Source organism: Saimiri boliviensis, chromosome 5, assembly GCF_048565385.1.
Source record: "Saimiri boliviensis isolate mSaiBol1 chromosome 5, mSaiBol1.pri, whole genome shotgun sequence".
Taxonomy (NCBI): Eukaryota; Metazoa; Chordata; class Mammalia; order Primates; family Cebidae; genus Saimiri; species Saimiri boliviensis.
Genome location: NC_133453.1, coordinates 118,376,106 through 118,396,763, shown reverse-complemented (window position 1 = coordinate 118,396,763; position 20,658 = coordinate 118,376,106). Strand labels below are relative to the sequence as shown.

At 37.1% G+C, this 20,658-nt stretch overlaps 1 long non-coding RNA gene across 3 annotated transcripts in view; it reads right to left on the bottom strand.

Moving 5' to 3' along the window:
• LOC141584636 (uncharacterized) overlaps window positions 1-20,658 on the bottom strand; it is a 553,476-nt gene that overhangs the window by 274,168 nt on the left and 258,650 nt on the right. For all 3 annotated transcript variants that reach the window (XR_012517799.1, XR_012517801.1, XR_012517800.1), the window contains exon 3: window positions 5,877-5,971. This is a non-coding gene — a long non-coding RNA (uncharacterized LOC141584636). The remainder of the gene's footprint in view (window positions 1-5,876; window positions 5,972-20,658) is intronic.

Here is a 20,658-nt window from a genome sequence, read left to right as displayed (position 1 = left end):
CAGCCTATCTGAATTTAAAGTGCAAAAAATATATTATTATTTCCCTAAATTGAGATGCTAAGGTTGGATGCTTCCTAATGAAACTTCGATGAGGTATCACCTAAGATGACAGCCACTTGGAAGGGTAGACAAATGTCTACACCTAACAGATTTATAATGTATCTAAGCCAAGGTTCAAAGAGAATTTCCTTCCTTACTTCTTTCCTTAGAATATTTGCATAGCACTTCCAATTCATTAATCTCTTGTCCAGACATGCGGTGTTCGATTCCTGTCTCTCTAAGAGCCATCTAGAGTCCAGAGACAGAACCTGGACACCATCTCTGTGTTACTTGGATTATGCTGCAAAATGGTTGGTCTGACCTTATTGGTCAGTTTGTTCCATTGATGCAGCAGGAATACGCACTTCTTTTAATTAAAAAACTATTTAGATTTTAGATATGTTTCATAATATGCAACAAATGGTATCTTTTTAGATGTTACAAATACATAAGGATTATTACAGAAAGAATAATTTGATTTCATTGGGACGAATTCAATTTTGTTTTTAAAATGGAAAATTTTGTTTAAGTTAATTTGTGTGTATTCCATTTGATTCAGAAACTAAAAGACAGGCTGCCATTTTCTACACAGGTTCATCAGTTTCCACTTGAGTCTACTGAAGAAAACAGAGTCAAGGAATGTTAGATTACCACCCCCAAGTCATGACTCTAAGAGCTGGCACCTGACTTTCCCAGTACTGCACTAAGCTCCACGTGAGAGCTACAGATGCGTTCATCGTCCCATTCTCTCCAGGTGCTCCTGATATTGCGCTCTTCTACAGGCCACTCCTCATTTTCCGTGAGCACGGCCTAGTTTTCCACTGTTAGGTGGTAACAACCATCTAGTTGTTACCAGCCCCAGCCATCTAGGACTCCAGGGCCTACTATTCCTTTGCTGTTGACCTCAGCTGCATGAGCAGATAATAGTATCTAGGCGTAGACTGCCATTCATAAGGCAGTTCCTTCAGTGTTGCAGTCCAAATGAAAAGAAGAGAAAGAAACAGAAAAACTCTGTATTAGCTACAGAGTTGTTGGCACTACCCGCTGAGTTCATTGAGATGAGTTCCCAGACCAAGTTGACCCTTCAGGAAAAGAGCGAAGATATCCCATGAAGCAATTGTTTAAACCACTTAGTGGAACTCCGTTCTGTAAGGGGATCACCTGGTGGTTGACATCACTTCCTCGCTTTAAAGCATTACGGTTTTCTATGTTTTAACTCGGTAATCTTTTTACAGGCTGAACTCCCTGCTGAATTCTTCAGACATACACCACTCACCCCAGCATACCCTCCCTGGCAGTGGGTAAATGGCAAATAAAAAGGTTCCCTCCATCAAGTCAATTGAGGAGGGCAGGTGGCAGGGTACCCAAGGATGCTTTTACTCTCCATGCTGCTTAATGTCTCTAAGATCAAACACAAAGATCACGGGAGGAACAGGTGATCAGCGGGCAACAATAGATGACTGTACTAAGTTCTGGATGGGTTGTGCGACTCAGACAAAATGGATGGCCCCATTTAAAATGACTTCAGAAGTATCAAAGGAGGTCTCTGTAGTTAGCGTATGTGCCTTCAGACTCGAACATTATTTTCCAATCCTGCTGGTGCTACTATTGCAGAGTGAGAAGGAAATATGAAAAAAGCTTTCTCTTCATTCGGACTTCTTCCACAGATGCTTTTTCCAAAAAGAAATGCAAACTTCATATGTGAGTTTTGGAATGAGTCTGGGACAGTGTACCCCCATTCACAGAAATGTTTGTGGGACACAAGAAAATAGGCATGCTGTGCCCAGCAGGTTTTCACCCAAAAAATATTTCAGATTAATTTTTCTATTACTCAGCAAGGAAGCTGTGTCCCATTTCTTCACCCCTACTCCCCAGAGAAATGGTACTTTTGTTGTAGGATTATTTGTCAACTCATTTTATTATTTAATGGAAATACAAACAGCTCTTTACATATATATTTCACTTTTATAATAGTGAAAATGAAACCAAAATTCATACCAAATTTTATAGGGCACATATTAGCTTTGCTTTGTTTTTTAAGTATTGATGTTTTTAACAGTATTATACAAATTCAAACAGTGCAAGGGACATCAATTTTGTCTCCTTCTCACTCTAAATTTCCAGTTTCCTCATTCTCTCTCTCTGAGAAACAATGGGTCCTGGTTTCAATGTAGCCTTTCAGAGTTAGTTTGCACATTTACAAAGATTTCTATATGTGTTTTTATATATTCATCCTTTTTAGATTTTTTTACTCAACTGAATATATGACATCCATGCTGTTCTATTCCTTGCTTTTTCAACCTACTTTGGAAATATCTACATAAAGGTGTATACGTATATATATGTCTACCTCATTCTTTTTAATGGCAACATTTCTTTCTATAATATGTACACTCCAAAATTTACTTATTCTATCTCCTTGGTTGACATTTGCATGGTTTCCTTTTTTTTCTGTTATAAACAATACAACAATAAATACTACATAGTAGTAGTATATATTTTACTAATATATAAAATTCTATATTTACATAAATATATAATTTCTGCACACATGTTCAAATATACCTGTGCAATAAATTTCTTAAATTGAAATTTCTAGAGGAAAATGCCTGCAGATGTTTTGACAGATATTACTGAATTGCTTTCCTAACAATTGGTACCAATTTTGTAAAAATCACCAGTAATGTATAACATTGCATTTTTCTCATATAGTTGTCAACACATGTAGCTCCAAACTTACTTTTCCTTGTCTATTTGAAAGGTTAAAAAAAATGCTATATATCTTTAAACATGGCTTGCACTAATTATAAATGAGGCTGAGTTGGTTTTCATGCATTTAAATGTATTTTCTGTGAACTGACATTTTTTTCTGTTGACTTGAAATGTCACCTATATTTTGTGTTGAGTTATATACGATAGCTATTTTTGTAAGGAAGGAGAAATGAAAATGAGCAATTTTATATATGTAACTCAGATAGATATGTTGGTATGTAGATAGATAGATAGATAGATAGATAGATAGATAGATAGATAGATAGTGTATTTGCATCAAGAATTGAATTAATATGGCTTAAAATGCAAAACAGCATGCCTTCTTATTCATCTTTTTCAGAAATGTCTTGACCATTTTTGAATCTTATTTTTCTACCTATAAAGATGTCATCTTTTTCCAAACAAATTAATATGCCATCTAATAGTTTGTATTTAATTTCACTGAGAGTCTAATTTAGGAATAATCAATATTTTTACATGCTTGCCTTTTTTTATCCTTATCTTCTTAGTATACAAAAGCCTACTTTGGTAAAAATGTCAAATCCTTGATGTCTTTGTACACAGCTAGTTTTTATTTCATATAGCTCTTGTGTATTTTAGTTAGTTTTATTTCTAGGTATTTTATGAATATTACGATCATTATAATAAGATTTTTTTCTTTTATTATATTTTTTAATCTGGGGTCTTCAGAGAAAAGATTAATTCTTGAATATCAATTTTATAATCTAATACATAATTAAATTTTAAATAATTTTAAATAACTTTTAGTTAATTTCATTGAGTTTTCAAATATATTAAGCATACCATCTGCATATAATCATATTTTATATCTGTATCTTTTTCTTACATCAAATTGTATTAGCTAGTATTTACAAAACTAATATTCTATTGTTAGGGAAAATCCCAGTTTCTTATTTTATATATATATATGTATGTACGTATATACATACATACATACATGCAAATATATACACACATATAGAGTATCTATTTGTATACAATTTGATTAATAATTTTTATGAAATATACTTTTTAAATTTAATCAAACACAATTTAAAAATACGTTTCACAGACAGTGAAAGGCATATATGTTTTTCTCCTTTGATATCTATTAACAGCAATTTTATTAAAGGGTTTGCTAAAACTGAACCATCCTTGCATTCCGGATACAATTGCACTTCATAGTGATACAGTCTTCTTTTATGTGTTGCTGAATTCCCTTTGCAAATGTAATTTTTAGTTCAATTTTTACATCAATATTAACAAGTAAAATTGGTTTGTAGCTTTATGCAGTATTATCAGAGCAATACTGGCCTTGGGTAAAAAGAAATGAAAATTCTTTCTCTCTCTCAGTGATCTAGAATAATTTAGGCAACTTCTACTGCTCTGATCTTTGAAGATGAGCAGAATTTCCCTGTGAAATCGTCTGGGTCTGGTGTTTTGGGGAGGAACAGAGTAGCTCTTTGGCAAAATTTTTGACTTTTTTCTAAGAGGACTTAATATATTTTATTTCCTCTGAAATATTTTATCTTAACTTTTTGTCAATATAATGTTAAAGTATGTTCATATTTTCCCACTTTTTAAATGATGTAGATTATTGAGAATAGAATATAACACTATGAATATATTTTAATCAATTATGTGAAGAAAGGTTACAGTCAATCATCAATTTCTGACAAATATCTTTGTGTTTATCTTTGTAACATCCGCAGTTTCTAGACAGAATCTGCAGTAATGGGCGGAATCACGAGATAAAGAAATTAATTTTGTCTGTGCATGTACGTGTGTGCAACATGTGTCTAACAGGGCTTCTGATTAAGAATTTCTATCAATAATGAATTTTAATTCGCTGTTACATATTTCATGAAATCTCAACATTGAAATGTACATGCAAAATTGTTTATTATAGTCTTATCATTTTATACATAGAGAAATTTATGAAAGATAGGTAATTTGCCCAAGTTTTCAAGGCTAAGAAAAAGTTTGGCTAGCAGTGAAGACCATGCCTGAGAATTCTAAGATTATTTTCACTCTACTTTATTCCTGTATTTCCTCAAACTGCATGACGAATTTTGATATGACCAATTTAAATTCTATAATTTATAGTTTAAATGTTTATAAGGGTTTTAAGTTAGTATGACTTATTCAAATAAAAAAATACTATCAATAAGTTAAAAGATTTTTGAAAATTTCATTATATCATCAATATAAGTAACTACATTAAAAATAATTTGTTTATAGTTTAGATTCATAATAATTGATAATTGACTTTAACAAATCAGTTATAATGGCTAAAAAAGAGAATAACCTTAGTTGCCAATATTTATGCAATAACTGTCTTTTCTATTACCATTCTCTTTTTGAACCATTATAGTTGATATTGGGTTAGGTAAACTAAGACACATATAGCTGTGGTTTCACAGGGACAGAGAACTCAGAATCTGTGAGAATTGAGTAAGAAGCCAGTTATTACTGCCATAGCTTGAGATATTCATAAGAATCTGTTATAAGCCAACCTTCACTAGCATCTTTCTTGGTAACTACTGCACCTTATAACAGCTGGGAAATGTGTGAGGGTGAGGGAAAGATATGAACAAGATTAACTCAAGGAGATTCTGATCCTATCTTTTCAGATCTTAAATCCTTTTAATATTTTAAATATGCCATAGCTAGATGTCTCGATACCCCATATCAAACATTTAATTTAGAATGATCAGAATGATTCACATAGGACAAACAAGCCTTCTTCACTTTCTTATTTCGCCTACATTCAGGTGTGACTCTAAGTAATACTGAAGCAGGAGAACATTCCCAGGAACATTCTCATGCTGTTAGCTGTGACTGAAAAATATACAAGACTGTCAGTTACAGAAATTTCCCTTTATAAAACTTCAGTTAATGGAGGAAGACATCCTTATATTTTTCTGCTTCTGTTATTAACCACTTTTTAATTAATATAAATTTCTGTCTGAATAATACCATTCCTCAAGACCGAAGTTACCTGACTTTGTAACTTCAATTACAAAGCTTGGTTATTGCATGGTGAAGAGTGCAGTAAATCTTACCATGATTGTGCACTAAAGCTTGATAAAGAAGAAAGGTCCTAAAACATGAATAACTGCAAAAAAGGCACTGCATTCTTCCAGGCCTGTCTCCTCTCCTGTGAAAAGAAAGAGGTTGCCAGATTAACTTGAAGATCCGTAACTGTCAGTTGGTGAAACGCTACTGAAACTCAGAAATTTGCTTTTTCACTTATGTGTCTTCTGGGATTGTACATTTAATGTAGGAAGAAGATGAGGAAGAATAGTTCTTCTAGATAAATAAATCATTCTCAACTGATTACTGGATCTAAGAGGGATTCATTACTGCATAATGCAGCAAGGATGTTCCAAAAAATTCACCAATAGTTTCGCAGCCTTATTCCCTGATAATAGAAAGTGGTCTTTAAACTCTTCCCATTGCATGTATCCTTCCACTATGAGACAACAACTGAGACGAGAGTTTATTCAGACCAGCACAAGTTTGGAAATTTCTCTTAACTTTCTCTCTAGATGCCCAGATGTAAGGGTATGTGGAAGGGGAAGAAATGTTTTTTACCTTCACATCCTCCATTCCTAAATATTGAATACCTGCCTTGTTACAAAATGTAAATTCCAACACTAATTATACATTTATTTGAATTTTAGGAAATTAGAGAAGATAACTTCCATGGCAAGGGGTATATTTGTGTATTGTAATACATAGAACTGTAAGTGCACTCAGCATGTGTTCTGTGGTGTTGTTTTCCATTAACCAGTTAGACAGGAATGCTAATGGTGTGTGGGGGTGGGAAAGATGTCAATATTCATGATGCTGCTGGAAATGTATATAAAATGTGGTTTCCATTACTCCCCACTGGGAGCAATAAGTAACACTGTGTACAGGGAAGGACAGCTTGTTCATGAATATGAGCACAGCAGCAAGCTGTATGAGAAGGAAGGATTTTATGGCTCTTAACTATTCCAGCCCTCGAGTGTCACAATCTGTGACTTGGCTGTGAGTAATGAGAGCCTGCCTTGCCTTTGTCAAAATTTTATTGGGAGCAATTGAAAGGCATATTGCCTACCACCTATTGCCATCATGCATTGGAAATCTCTAGGATGCCACGTCAGGCAGGAATATGCTGTTGGTGGTCTCAGAATTATTGCCAATTGCTGGGATAAAATTGTTGTTAGAGTCACATTCCCATTTCTTCACTCACCAAGGTGAAAAACAGCTCATTGTTTATACATCGTATAGTGATAAATTATGAAGACATTCTAATGGAAAGTTTGCCATGGAAACTGCTGGTAAAATGTGGCTAAGAGACATCAAATTGCAGAAGGTATTTTTCCATAATTAGAAGTGTTTATGAACTAGGTACATGGTGAGAGCCATGCAGAAATAAAACAGAGGTAAAAGTATTCTCAAATTAAATCTCCACACATAGGAGAAATAAGGGGCTAAGGCAGAGAAGGCATTTTGGAAGAAGATGTTCTATATTATGCTAAAATAATTTTTGGCATTGTTACATTGGTATTGGTTTTTTTAAATAGTAAGAATGCTTTTACTTTTATTTTTTCAAATGGGAAGTGTAATCATTTATTTTATTTAGAAAACCTTAAATATTAAGATCCATAAAAAAGTGGAGGGAATTAATGTTTTGATGCCAACTGGCATTCTATAAGTAGCCTATTAGGTGAACTGGAGCTGCTACTACAACGCAGCTTATGTTTTCGCCTAGATCACAGTGGCAAATATTAGTGGAAATAGGAATGCAAAGATAGGAATCCACTTTTGCTACTGTGAGTTGTGTGATCCTAGGCAATTTATCACATCTTGAGGCACAGTTCTCACTCTCTAAAGAATGGACACAAAGACCTCTGCACCACTAACCTCATAAATGGGTGGGGAGAAAGATAAAGGTAAATAGAAAGTAAAGAGAAGTTTCTAAATTTGTGCTGGTATGACTAGAATCTAGTCTCAATCGTTGTCCCATAGAGAAGCAACAAATGTTATGGGATGAGTATAATAATAACTTTCTATTATCAGGGAATAAAGCCGCAAAACTTGGTGAATATTTGGGACATTCTTGCTGCTATTCAATAATGGATCATTCTTAGATACAGTAATCAGTTGAGAATAATTTATTTATCTAGAAGGACTATTCTTCCTCACGTTCTTCCTATATGAAACTTACAATCCCAGCAGAGACATAAGTGAAAAAGCAAATTCCTGAATTTCAGTAGCATTTCAGCAACTGACAGTGTTTTAATTAAAATAAGCTGGAGTAAGTAAAAGGGCAATGATTTGTTCATTTATTCAACAAACGTTTTAGTACTTCTGTAAGGTATTATGTACACTATTTTGGGCGCAAGAAATTCAAGGGTTAACAACCATTTCTTGCCCTTATGATCTCACATCTTTAAGTAGAAGAAAAACATAGGTAAATTAGCTGATATATAATACAATCTTAGGTAGTCACAAGTGATAAGAAAATAGTGAAACAGGGCCAGGCGCAGAGGCTCAAGCCTGTAATCCCAGCACTTTGGGAGGCCAAGGCGGGTGGATCACAAGGTCAAGAGATTGAGACCATCCTGGTCAACATGGTGAAAGCCCGTCTCTACTAAAAATACAAAAAATTAGCTGGGCATGGTGGTGCATGCCTGTAATCCCAGCTACTCAGGAGGCTGAGGCAGGAGAATTGCCTGAACCCAAGAGGAGGAGGTTACGGTGAGCCGAGATCGCGCCATTGCACTCCAGCCTGGGCAACAAGAGCAAAACTCTGTCTCAAAAAAAAAAAAAAAGAAAGAAAGAAAATAGTGAAACAGCAGAAGAAAAGAGAGAGTATGTATTTGTGTGCAGAAACTTCTGGATAAGTTGTCAGTGCAGACTTTTCTGATTAAGTGTTATTTGAGTAGAGACCTTACTTACTTGAGAGACGAAACCTGTGAACATGTGGGGTATGAGAAACAATAGTTCAAGGAACAGCAAATACAAGGAACTGAGGGACAAACATATTTTGTGTGTCTGAGCAGCAGCAATTCTAGGGGAATTGAAGCAAGGTGAGAAGACTAGCAGAGAGAACACTCATAAGTGACATTGGGAAGACAGCCAGGGAAGATCATGTGTGGGGCTGTTGCAGTGACCTAGGATGGCATTTCAAGTGCAATGGGAAACTACTGGGAGTTGAGAACAGTGGAAACCCAGGCCCTGATTTCTGCTTTAAAATGATTATTTGGCTGTCAGACTGTGGCCAGCAAGAGTGAAAATGGAGGCTTCTGCAATAGTACAGTTCATAGGTGATAGTGACTTGGACTAAGGAAGATGCAGCGGAAGTGATGAATTTAGGATATGTTTTATTTCACAACTCATTAGGTGGAATCTAATGAGTTGTAAGATAAAACTCTTATAGTTGGTGCAGTAGACCTTGGAGAGTTGGCAGGGCTGCTGTCCCAGCTAGAAGTATGAGAAACAGTGAGCCTTTATATTTCTGGGCTCCTCTGACCACGTGGATGCCCCAATCCATACACGTTGTTTTGAACTAAATTTAGCATACCTAGGGAAGGAGTGGGCAGCTGTTATCTATCTGCTTGTCCTCTTGACCTTGTCTACCCTTTGCATAATGTGTTTGCTGCTTGGTAATAAACCAACATGAAAGTAGCCCAACCTCCAATTCAATAGATAATACAATACATTTTCTTTGTTAAAAAAAAAAGACACAAGAAATTAGCTGAGAATAGGGTGCTGGAGAGCCTGCTTTGAACATTAAAATGTGGAGAGGTACAAAACAGTTATACTGGAGAGTAGCAAAGTAAATTAACTAGGGAAATGGAGTGAGACTAATAAACACAGTAATGACCAACTTGAAATTAGTGTTGATTATTTAACATTAGGCCAGTTAGCATACTCTCCATATCCATGTACGTCTGTTGCATACCAGGAGCACTGTAGTTAAGAGAGCTGAATGTAACCACCTTAGGTTTTTTTTTTTTTTTCTTCCCAGGAAGTATAAGGTAGAAGAAAGAAAGGCAAAGAGCCATGGACTACAAATTGGATAAGGTGGCAAGAGGGTGGTAAAGGACACTAGCAAAGTGTCTGGGTCCACAGATGGAAGGACTACAGAGTGGGAAGACAAGGAGGACTATTCTGGAAAGAAAGAAAGTGTCAGAGATGGAATCCTTGAAATTGATGGTGACATTATTTGTAATCAGCCAGGTTTTATGTATGGCCTTGAGAATATATAGACTTCAAGTATTTTTGGTTGATGATTGATTCTAGCAGGTGGTGTCACATAAACTTTAAGACTCTAAATTCTTTGTAGAGCATTTTATTTATCTGTGTTCTTTCTTTATTAACCATGTGTTAAGTCTGGAGTGTCTAGAATATTTTATCCAAAAAGATGAAAGAATAGAACAAATATTTTTTCTGAAAAACTTAAAAAATATGTAAACTGTTTAGGGTGTTTCTGACATGTCAGCCCTCAGATATAAAAATATTATTTTCTGAAGCTTAAAATTTCATACTCTAAGATCAAGTGTTCATTGCAGACTTTATTTTGTATCCAATTTTTCCCTTCTCCTACATCTCCTCTTCCTCCTCTTCTTCTCCTCCTTCCCATCCTCTCACATTCTCTTTCTTTTTGTTTCCAAATAGAGAGGTAAACATAGATAAATATAAATACATAAATCAGAAGGTAGATAAATAGATAAATAAAATGTCTTTGGAATAGGCCTTAATTTATCCTTTTGCACTCATACTTACTTGAAATCCCCTATGAATCAAATTGCATCACTGCTGGATAGTAGGTTTTTTTGTTGTTGTTGTTTTGGGTTTTTTGTGGTTTTTTTTTTGCGCATCAAAAGGAGTTATATCAATGAAACAAATACATTCCTAAGCCCTATGAGAGATCAGACTGTAGGTCCATAACTCCCGGAAACTTATGAAATACACATGGCAGACAGAATATTAAACAAGTAGCCTTGTGTTGTAGATAAAGACAAATTAGCATAAAAGATAAGACTATACAGTCTGAGAATATAACAAGACCCCATTTCTTAAAAAAAAAAAAAAAAGAAAGAAAAGAAAATATTACTGGAGTGTGATGGTGCTTATCTGTAGTCCCAGCTACTCAAGGGGCTGAGGTGGGAGAACCACTTGAGCCCTGGAGGTCAAAGCTGTGGTGAACCATGACTGTGCCACTGCACTCCAGCCTGGGCAACATAGTGAGGCCCCATTTTTTTAAAAAAAAAGAGAGATATGATTATACGGTAATATGACTTAATATTTTTTAACCAAATGCACCAGAAATTACACACCAAAAGTGAAAGCTTTCCCCTTCAAAATAGCCACCTAGGCAAGTTATATAATTATTCCAGTGATGTTGATATTTCTGTAGACATTTTGTGAGCCACTCTTCTGGGCTTACCTTTAACTTTATCTTAAATATGTTTAAATGGTGCTGAATTATACTTTGGAAGGAAGATTTGGCTACAGGAGGCAACTTAAGGTAATTTGGAGCTGAGGTCAGCAAGTAATCATTTTAAGAGATTCAGACCACAGGTAAGGTCTTTAATAAGGACATAGATTGGTTCACTTGTGAGCATTTCAAACTGACTCTGAAGACAGTCTGCAAAGAGGAAAGGCTAGTATTTTGAGCCACGGCACCACCATTTAACAAAATGTCTGACCTACCGGCCAAAGTGCCATTTTGCAGTGGAGGGGTCTCCTTTGGGATATTTGCTTTCAGATCCAAAAAAGAATAGAGTAAGGATGCCTGCTGATAAACAGTCAGTTTCCCTATTTCACAGTCCCACAGCTGACATACATATAATTTTAAAAGTATTTTATTCTTCAACAAAACTAAAATAGCTGATACCAAAATGAGGCCATGGTCACATTCCTGGAGAATTACCTGTGGCCTGCCTTATGAAATGCCAAAGCCACAGAGAAAGGTGTATGCATTAGCAGCAGCAGCCCAAGTCCTTTCTCCCACAGAATGAATGCATTTCAAGGACATCTCCCATGGCTCATGGCTGTTTCATTCCATGGCTGTCTGTTCTTGAAAACACAGAGGCTCAAAGGATAGCCACCTTCATAGCTTGTATAGCAGGAATGCTGGTTTCATTAGTGATCAAAACTTGCACTGTGAGAGTCCTGATGTTATTTTTAACATTTCAAGCTCCTTTAACTGTGATTCTCAGTGAAGCCATTATCTAGAATGATGTTAGAAGTTGATTTGCTAGAAGTTTGTCCCCTAGAACATCAGGTGTTCTTGCTCTTTGCTTTCCTGTAGGTCAGGAAGCAAATGCCCCCTCTCAAATGCTCTTATGTCCAATTTCTATCAGGTGGGTGAGGCGGTTTTCCTCCTCAGTTTCCCTGCTCCAGTCCTGCTGCTCTTTGAAAGAAATAAAAGTGTTTCAAATGTATTATGCCTAGCTAAAGTGTGGCAATCATGTTGTTAATATAAAAATGATACATACATTGGTCAAGATATTTTTTTCTCAAAGTTCTCTGTTATTTTATATCCATCTAACGGAAATCATAAGAATCAAATTTTCTATAATTGGGAGTAGTTTAATATTAAGGGGACAGTGTGTTTTTTTAGCTGTGGATCTGTTCATTCTTATTTAGGGCACTGAGGATTTTACATCCCAGACCGAGAAGAGGTGATGACAGTCACATTGGTGACAACCTCATTGACATCAAGAGGGAAGGCTCTGGAGAATAGGAAACTGGATCCATATAAAATTTGTTCAATGACCAGCGATCCTCCGTATCCTAGATGTGGCATTAGTAGTAGTAGTAGCAACAATGAAAGCAATGGGAAATGAAACCTATTGAGAATGTACTTTCTGCTAGTTTATAGGTGTTAAAATCTGTTTTCTCATGTAATTCTGTCATCACTATGTGGTATGACCAGGAATACTTTACAGATGAGAAAAGCAGAGCACAGAGGGGTTAAGTGACTGTCCAATGTAAAAATGAGAATATGGCAGAATTGGGATTTGAACCCAATAAAACTGACTCCGCAGCCCCATGCTTCCATGTTACACTGCTCTCTCTCTCCAATTTGCCTAATTAACACATGTAATTTCTGATAATTCAGAACTGTATTTCTGAAATTGGTAGTGAAAATGGAGGCAGGCAGAAATAGAGTGTGATGATAAACGTACAGTCAAAATTCTACCCCTGACAGACTCTCTAACCTAAGGCTAGAGTCATTGCTTAGTTGTTCTCATAGAACTTTCTATTTACCCCATCACAGCCCTTGACTCGATATTTTATTTCCTGTATGCCCGTTTCTTCCAGTTAATTCTAAGTTTGAAAGTAAGGGCTATGTTTTGTTCAAAATGGGATTCATAACATTCAGCAAAAGAATCAGAATGTAATAGATATGTGGTAAATATTTATTAACTTGATGACTAATCACAAATGGAATAGACACATGTAATATATAGAAAAATAAATTAAATCTTGATTCTAGGATATTGGCTGGCACATCTAATTGTCGGATTATTATTTTCTATACAATCAACATAATTCTTACCTTTCTACTTTCCTCCATAAATAAATAGGGCTATCTGTGGGATGTGTACCCACAAATACAGATAGAAGATAGATAGATAGAAGATAAACAGATGATAGGTATATATATATGTATGTATGTGTGTGTGTGTGTGTGTGTATCTGTATGTATGTATGTATATCTGTGTGTGTAAATACATATATACACAGATATATAATGTAGGCATATATATACATTATTTTTATATATAAAGTATGGATAATAGTCAGTTTTTATACTGCTGATAAAGACATACCCAAGACTGAGCAGTTTACAAAAGAAAAAAGGTTTAATTGAACTTGCAGTTACATGTGGGTGGGGAAGCCTCACAATCATGGTGGAAGGCAAGGAGGAGCTAGTCATGTCTTACATGGATGGCAGCAGGCAAAGAGAGAGAACTTGTGAGGAAAACTCTCATTTTTAAAACCATTAGATCTCACAAGCCTTATTCTCTCTCATGAGAAGAGCTCAGGAAAAACTTGCCCCCATAATTCAATTACCACCCACCAGGTTCTTCCCACAACACATGGGAATTCAAGATAAGAGTTGGGTGGGGACACAGCCAAACCATATCAGTGTGTGTGTGTGGAGGGGGGGGAGAGAGAGAGATACACACACACACACACACACATAGAGAGAGAGAGATACGTTATAGATAGATTTTTTCCAAAGTGTTCTCAACACTTCAAAAATTTATGTACTTTGTATTTACAGCCAAATTATCGTTAACAAAGCATACAAAAACATAAAGCACAGAAAAGACACTATTCAATAAATGGAGCTGCGATAATTAGCAAGCCACATGTAGAAGAATGAAACTGAATCATCCTCTCTCACACTATAAAGAAATAAACTCAAAATGGATCAAATACTTAAATCTAGGATCTCCATACAAATTCTAGAAGATAGCATCAGAAAACTCTCTTCTAGACTTAGGCAAATAATTTATGACCAAGAACCTGAAAGCAAATGCAACAAAATCAAAAATAAATAAACGGGACCTAATAAAACTAAAAAGCTTCTGCACAGCAAAAGAAATAATTAGCAGTTATCAGACAAACTACAGAGTGAGGGAAGATATTCACAAACTGCATCTAACAAAGGACTAATATTCAGTATCTACAGGGAACTCAAACAGAATAAAAAAGATAATCCCACCAAGAACTAGGCAAAGGACATGAACAGACAATTCTCCAAAGAAGATATACAAACTGCCAACAATCATATGAAAAAAAATGCTCATCATCACTATTTCATGGAAATGCAAATTAAAACCACAAGGAAATGCAACCTTACTCCTGCAAGAATGGCCATAAATAAAAAATAAAAAAATAACAAATGTTGGTGTGGATGTGGGGAAAAGGAAACCCTTTAATACTACTGATGGGCTTGTAAACTAGTACCACCTCCATGAAAAACAACAGTATGGGGATTCCTTAAAGAACTAAAAGTGGAACTACCATTTGATTTAGCAATTCTGCTACTGAGTATCTACCCAAAGGAAAAGAAGTCATTATACAAAAAAAGACAGACAGGCAGACAGACACACACACACACACACACACACACACACACACACACACACACAAAGGCATGTTAATGGCAGCACAATTCACAATTGCAAAGATATGGAACCAACTTAAGTAACTATCAACCAGTCAGTGGATAAAGAAAATGTGACCTATATACATTATGGAATACTACTCAGTCATAAAATAATGACTTGTTATAAATAAAATAATAAATATTTATAAATAATTATAAATAAAATAATGGCTTTTGCAGCAACTAGGATGGAGTTGAAGGTCATTATTCTAAGTGAAGTAACTCAGGAATGGAAAACCAAATATAGTATGTTCTCACTTACAAGTGGGAACTAAGCTATGAGGACACAAAAGTTTAGAATGATATAATGGACTTCAGAAACTTGGGGGAAAGGGTGGAGGGGGTAAGAAATAAAAGACTACATTTTAGATACAGTGTACATTGCTCAGGTGACAGGTGCAAGAAAATCTCAGAAATCACCACTAAAGATGATTATTTGGTTATCCATATAACCAAAACCACCTATTCTCAAACGCTATAGAAATTAAAATTTAAAAACATAAATAGAAAGAAATATCTATTTTGTTTGAATTTTTTTTTTTTTTTTTTTTTTTTTTTTTGGAGGTGGAGTTCCACTCTTGTTGCCCAGGTTGGAGTACAATGGCATGATCTCAGCTCACTGCAACCTCCACCTCCTGGGTTCAAGCGATTCTCCTGCCTCAGCCTCCAGAGCTGAGATTACAGGCACCCACAATGTAATTGCATGGGCGTGGGCCCAGCTAATGTTTTATATTTTTAGTAGAGAAGCCTGGCTATGTCGGCCAGGCTGGTCTCGAACTCCTGATCTCAGGCAATCCACCTGCCTCGGCCTCCCAAAACACTAGAATTACAGACGTGAGCCACCACGCCCAGCCTTTACAATTTTTAAATGTATTTTTGGTAGTATTTTACTTTTGTTTTAAGTTTAGGGGTACATGTGCAGGTTTGTTATATAGGTAAACTTGTGTCAGGGGATTTTGTTGTACAGATTATTTTGTCACCCACTTATTAAGTCTAGTACCCGTTAGTTATCTTTCCTGATCCTCTTCCTCCTCCCACTCTCCACCCTTCCGTAGGCCCCAGTGTCTATTGTTTTCCTCTATCTGTTCATATGTTTTCAATTGATGTATTTTGGGTCTGCAAATATCTATGCTGTACCACTTCAACTTACGTAAAAATGCAATAAAAAAAAGAAAGAAAAAAATGATAGAATTTAGAGCCCTTAGAAATTGGTTTAAAATGGCTCTGAATTAAAATAATCTGGACATATGAATTTTAATTTTCCAGCTTCCCTCGTGGAAGCTGCTCAGTGAATGTGAAGAAGGCCCTGGGTGTTAGGACTTACAGCCAGGTGGATTGCATTGCTGCAGATTCATCCACACACCTGATGAATCCAGGTCAGCCAAGCTTAATGTTAGTTTCTACAACTTAAGAAAGTAACTAAAAGTTACTGAGATCCAGCAGACAAATTGCTTTCTTCTTTTGGGTTCCTGCAACTGCTGCTCAGATTTCTGGTAGAACATGTTTCCCTTTTTCCTTGCCTAATTCCTGAACATTGTCACTGAGCCCTAACTGTGATTCCCTGCCTGTCTCTTTTGCTCCACACTGTAATTCTCTAATTCCCAGGAACCTTTTGGTTTGAGGTCACCTGCTAATCCTTTTGTACATTCCATTTGCCTTTCCCTGAACATTCTGGATTTATCTGCTTGCCTTATGCCTGATCCACTTCTTATACTGATTCCAGCTATATTCAAGTGGGCCTGAATTTCCTGTCACAGTAGACACTTTAACCCACCACAGCCACTTCCAGCCAATGATCTCACCAAACCCACCAGCACTCAGCTCAGGCTGATAGCTGGCCAGCCTCTGTCCTCTCATCAGAGGTGCTGCGACTGTGCTATGGCATGGGCCTTCTCCTCTGTGCTAAATCTCTGTATACCAACTCTACACTCCCTGGTGGGAAATTTCCTCCTTTTTGCCCCTTTTAATTTCCTATGCTGTCTTAGAAACCAGCATTTTCCCACATGGAATTCCTGTTCTCTTTATTCCTACTCCTCTGCTTAGGCAGGCTGAGCCTCAAGCCAAGCTTGTGGTCTCTGAACTTAGAAAACATTCTGATCCCCAAAATAATTGTCTTTCCAGCTAAAAAAACCCTAGAGCAGTGATTCTTAAAGTGTAGTCCTGGGTCCAGCAGCAGATGCATTGCCTGGGAACTTGTTAGAAATGCAATTTTTCATGCCTCACTTCAGATCTATTGAATCAGAAACTCGGGAGGTGGGCTTGGAATTCAGTGTGCTATCAAGCCCACCAGGTGATTCCAAGGATGCTCAAATCTAAGGAACATTGCCTTAAAGAAATGTCACCCATCCTCTGGCCTAATCTTCTTTCTCTTCCTGTTGCCTTTTGATCTTAGGACAGACAGACATAATTTCTAATTAGTTCCTGTTTCTGAATCCCTGCTTCTCTGGGTTTTGTTGTTGTTGCAGATAGATAGATAGATAAATGCCACTTTCCAACTGTATATCCCATTGAAACTGCAGCCATGCCAGTGTCAACAGTATACGAGGCGCACTCTGCCCAGTGGCAGCACTGCCGCACACATCCTGCTATATTGTGAGCAATGGCTGGGTAGAGCCATTCTGCAAAGCAGAAGCTGACCTCATGTGGTCACTTGTGTCTTGTCATGCCTCTGAGCAATGGCATCCAGGAGGATGATACTTAAGAAATACCAGGGTAGATGAAGCCCTCTGCTTACTGCAATTTTAATCATCCTATTTCCCCATAAAGAATCCCAAGCAACTCAGGACCAACTTCAGAAATAAATCTGAACATATTTCGTGGTAAAATCAATACTTATAGGTTTTTGAAACCTAGTGTCCTGTTGAATATAAACAACCTCATCACACTAGTAGTAGATGCTTGGTTGAAGCCAGCGAGAAGTATATAAAAACTAAATGCACTCCTGATATAAACAGATAATATGACTCTAGTCATTTTGCATTTATGATTCTACATTTGAAAGGCCAAGGGAAACTGTGTTCTAGGGCCTGAAGGAAGTGTTTGTAGATAACACAGAGCCAGTGCAAACCACCATGGATCATATATCAGGTTAACTCCAGTTAAAAAGTTACACTGGGTAAATTTTTATTTCTAAGCCAATGTTGGCAGTTAATTTTGACAGAAAAAGTACACCCAAGATCAATATGTATCTTTACGTTTGTTTTTCTCCATACTTCTTCCAAGTAGTCTCATTTTCCTTCAGCACATCCTATTCTCAATTAGCCAAGCAAGTGTATTAGTCTGGAGTTTGATAAAACAACAGTTTGAGAAACAACTGACATATCTGTGACTGGCTGCCACTTAGTCTTGCAAACCATCTCTGGATGAGGCTGATTGGGAGTGCATTTGGAGGCCTTCACCCACAGTGCCTTTAGACACAGGCACCTTCATGGTTATTGCATAACTGGGACCAGGAAAGCCTTGTTTTTGCAAAATGCACATGTGCAGTGAAAGAGGGAATTAAATCATGTTTCTGATTTTATGCAGCCAGGTAAGCAACTCCTCCTAATGTAAACACCACATCTTCAATCCTGCACTGTTACCAACCCCCATCTACCAAACATCCTTAATCTCTAAGGCGTGTTCTGTAAACATCTGTATCTGAGCACATTTGATGGACTGGTGGGTAGAGTAGCCAGGAGCCAGTTTGCCTAAGGTTTTTATGTTCTGAAGTTTGCATTTTGCCCAGAGGTTTGGGGAAATGACTGGAACTGGTAGATCACATAGTGTTTACCTAAGAAATGGCATCCCAGCCTAGATTTTATCACATATCTGATAAAATATAGATAGAGAGAGAAAGTCAAAGTTCTGTTTTTATAAGACACTCAGTAAGATCAGGCCAGGTGTGAAGGTTCAGTGGGTGGCTTTGACTTGGCAAAGATAGTAGTGCCTGCACAACTCAAAACAGCACTGGGACAATATCTACGTCAGTGGCATCAGTGCTGTGTGGGGCCTTAGTAGCAATGGAAGCAATAAGGTGTTGCCCTTTCATGGCTGCCAACAGTCAAGGAGAAAAGAGGAGCAAATCACTGTAAGTCTAGGAGACTCAGAAATACTACAGAGAAATTAGGTTCTGAGGAAGAGTACCAGCAGATTTGGAGTGTTGGTCTAATTGGCCCATATTTATTCCAATACTGGTAAAACTTGAGTTACACAGGAAAACTCAGGTCTATGAAATCCAGGAGTCAGTCTTGCTTCTCTTTTCTCAGGATATCTCTTTGCTTCCAGGCTTTCAGAAACTCCAGTCCCATAGGATGAAATCCACACCCCTTATCTTAGCACTCCAGATCATTGAGTTGGTCTCCATTTAACTTAGTGATCATCTCACTCCATTTTCCTAACAGTACTTTGGCCACCTGTATATATCTATATGATGTCTTCTAATGTGTCTTCTCTCTGCCCCTCTGAATTTTCCTTACTTGTCGAAGCCAGGTCAAGCTCTGCCATTTCTTTGAAGCTTTCTTTGATCATCTCTGCCGGCCCCCAGTGATCTTTCACATTCAAATTCTTTCTCAGTTTGGCATTCCCTTCTACATTATTCATTTGGCTCTTAGCATACATTACCCTCTGTGTTAGTCATCGTTTCATGTATACATTTTGCTCATCTCCCCAGATGTATTGCAAGCCCATTTACTTCTCCTCAGCCTCCTGCTGGATCTGTCCCACTATTGGGCATGTGAGGCTGTTGAGAATTGTTGCATGATTGACCTACTGATTATCTGACATTGGTATCTTGGTGTGATTGCCTCATGCTTCATTTTTGTTGAGATATGGGAGCAGCACAGAAGGTCCCAGTAAATAGCTCCTCAGTATATGAGCGTATTTATCTGTACTTTAGCTCTGACTGATTCATGACCCTCTGGTGTTCACCCCTTCTGCCTCTGTTTTCAGACCATCCCAGGCAGTCGGTGGTTTGAGCCATTTGCTGACTTTTTGAGTGGGAGTGTGGTATCTTGGGGCAAGGATGAAATCATCAGGCTCATTTTCGTTTTTGAACATAAATTCCCTGAGGCCTAGATTTATTTTCTTGAAATAAAGTCATATAATGATAGAATGCCAGGGCAGAGAAGAACCTTATATGTTACATCGTTATCATTATCATCTTTATCATTGAGCTGGATGGATTTGAGTTTGAATTCATAGCCTTACATTTATGACATCTTCAACCTTGCACAGGTCAGTAACTTTCCTAAGACTGTTTTATCTGCAAATTGGTGATAATACTCTTACTTGAAAAGTTGCTGGTAAAGATTCAGTAAATTAATGCATGTGAAGTATCAAGAGTCACAATTGATCAGGCCAGGGGCAGTGGCTCACGCCTGTAATCCCAGCACTTTGGGAGGCCGAGGTGGGTGGATCACGAGGTCAAGAGATCGAGACCATTCTGGTCAACATGGTGAAACCCCATCTCTACTAAAAATACAAAAATTAGCTGGGCATGGTGGTGCACGCCTGTAGTCCCAGCTACTCGGGAAGCTGAGGCAGGAGAATTGCTTGAATCCAGGAGGCAGATGTTGCGGTGAGCCAAGATTGTGCCATTGCACTCCAGCCTGGGTAACAAGAGCAAAACTCCGTCTCAAAAAAAAAAAAAAAAAGAATCACAATTGGCATATAGTAGG